This window comes from Parus major, chromosome 5 (genome assembly GCF_001522545.3).
Source record: "Parus major isolate Abel chromosome 5, Parus_major1.1, whole genome shotgun sequence".
NCBI classification, from domain to species: Eukaryota; Metazoa; Chordata; class Aves; order Passeriformes; family Paridae; genus Parus; species Parus major.
In genome coordinates, this window is record NC_031774.1 from 2,636,878 (window position 1) to 2,639,385 (window position 2,508).

Below are 2,508 nucleotides of genomic sequence, written 5' to 3' on the forward strand. Positions count from 1 at the left end.
CCTCCTTTGGATGTTCTCTGATGGCCTCATGTCTTTTTTATATTGAGGAGCTCAAAACTGCCTCAGGACTTGAGGTGAGGCCACCCCAGCTCAGAGCAGAGCAGGACAATCCCCTCCCTTGCCCAGCTGGTGATGCTGTGCCTGATGTCCCCAGGCCATGGCTGGCCCTCCCAGATGCCAGGGCACTGCTGGCTCATATCCAGCTTGCCATGGACCAGAACCCCCATGACACTGCTCTTCAGCCCCTCCTTCCTCAGTCTGTACACACAACCAGGGCTGCTCCACCCCAGGTGCAGAAATTGGCACTTTCCCTTGTTGATTATGGTTTGTGATTGCCCTTCTCTTTAATTTGTTGAGGTCTCTCTGCAGGGCCTCCCTGCTTTTGGGGGAGTCAACAGCTTCTTCCAATTTTGCACCATTGGCAAACTTACTTAGTATCCCTCCAAGTCCTCTGTCTGACTCTCCTCAACACTGCCAACAGAGAATCATGGCCAGGGGTTCCACATAGATCATTACTCCCCATGTGGATCCTCTTTTTACACATTAATCAACAGCAGACTAGAGCTGACCAGTTCTGGAAATAATCTGGAGGACACCCAGCATGATTTACATGTCCGTGGTCACACTGCTGTCACACACAACTCCAACCTGAAATCGCTGATAGCGTCTAGGAAGAACTCTGGACCAACTTCTGTGGAGATACATCCAGAGAGGTTCCAAAGCAGCAGCTTGATCATGTGGAGCCTCATCACAGACATGCTCTTGCTGTCAAAATATGGTCAATTCATGTTTTTGACCCTGAAACATCAAAGCTGCATGGCTACAGAGAAGGTCTTGACCTGAATCCAGGCTGCAAAACCTGGAATATTTGGTTTTTAAGGTCTACTTTAAACACAGTATATGCTAGTTCTGTCAGTTCCTTGCAAAGGTGTGCAAGAGACTCTTATAATTTGAATGATCCTAAGAAATACTTTTAGAAGTGTGTTATTGTTTAGGAAAATAAAACAAAAAACAAGAAACAAAATGACACAGAAGAATGAGGTTCTGTGTATATTTTTACTAAAACTGCAACATTAATGTTGAGTTTAGACCTTAACCTTTGGAATCTCTTACCACTGGATAAAATAAAAAACCTAATCAGTATTCTTTGAAAAGCCCTTTGCTAAAAAGATTTGGTGTTTAAAATGACAGTAACCCCCAACATTCCTGGTTTTATTTTGTCCATATTTTATTTTTTTTTTCTCTACTTATGTTAAAAAGCCATTGCAAATTTGTAGGACAAGATGAGAAGAACCTGCAGGAAAAGAGTAACATATGAGCAATGTAGGCTATGCAGGCTGATACAAATTTCATGTGTCTTATTTAAAAGTCATAGTGATTCACATTAGATTACTTGCTAAATTTATTTGTTGATAGAAGAAAAGCTAAAATAGCTTGCTATTCAAACATGGAAAAATGAAGATAAGAGCAAATGTGGATTTTGGGGAATTTAATTCTTAGCTTTTACTAAACTTTTGCAAATAAAATTTAAAAAAATCCAGCTCTTCCTTTACTTCAATTCAGGCTATTTTTTCTAATTAGAAATGCTGAAAAACCATGAGTGGAAGGCTTAATATACAGTGTTTCTGAACTCAATCAAACCAGCTAAGGAGGAAAATAACACATCTAATTCTAAAACTTTTTTTTTTCGGTTACAAGAGGTTCAACAGGAATTTTGAACTTCTGTGGTTTCTTTAAAGCTGAACCCCTAAACACTTCCAGATTAAGTTTTCAACGTATTAATAACGAAGCTCTTTAAACAAAAGTGACATTTTAAGAATTGAACCTGACATTACAAGTAGAATGCCATGTGGCCTTCTCAAGCATCGCCCCTAACAAGTTCTCTCCAAGCCTCCAAGCTGTGATTCAGAAAGAGAAGAATAGTTCAGGGGCAACAACAGCATGGTGAAGCCCTGAGTCATGCACACTTTGTGGAAAGAGTTGGTGTATCATTAAGTAATACAGGAGGAGAGAATAATTGATAGAGCCACGGGAGGACAAAGCCCACATCTGTGCTCTATGACTCAGAGTGCTCCTCAGCAGCAGCACCACAGACAAACAGCTCTCTGCAGGCCCAGAGGAAGTGGGGTCTTTCAAGAGGAGAACATGGTACTTTGGCAATTTGCTACAGCCCAGACCATCCCTGCAGTATCATTCACGTGGAAATGTGAGTTATGGACTAGAGGAGAGAATTTTTAAAAAACCTAGGGCTTCCTTGTGACTTCTGCTGTGCTATATAGACCACAAAATTAGCACTGCATAAACGAAAATCACCTGAGAAAGGTAAAAGAAGCATGTTTTCTGTAATGATATTTGCCATCTCAGTTCTGTCATTTTTGTTCCATTAGCTCCATATTTTCTCCACGTCCATGTTCATACACAACTGTCTTGGGCTGCAATGGAAGATGTAACCAGAAGTATGTATTCTATTACTGTGTTGAAACCAGCTGGGGCAGTGTTCTTTATCTC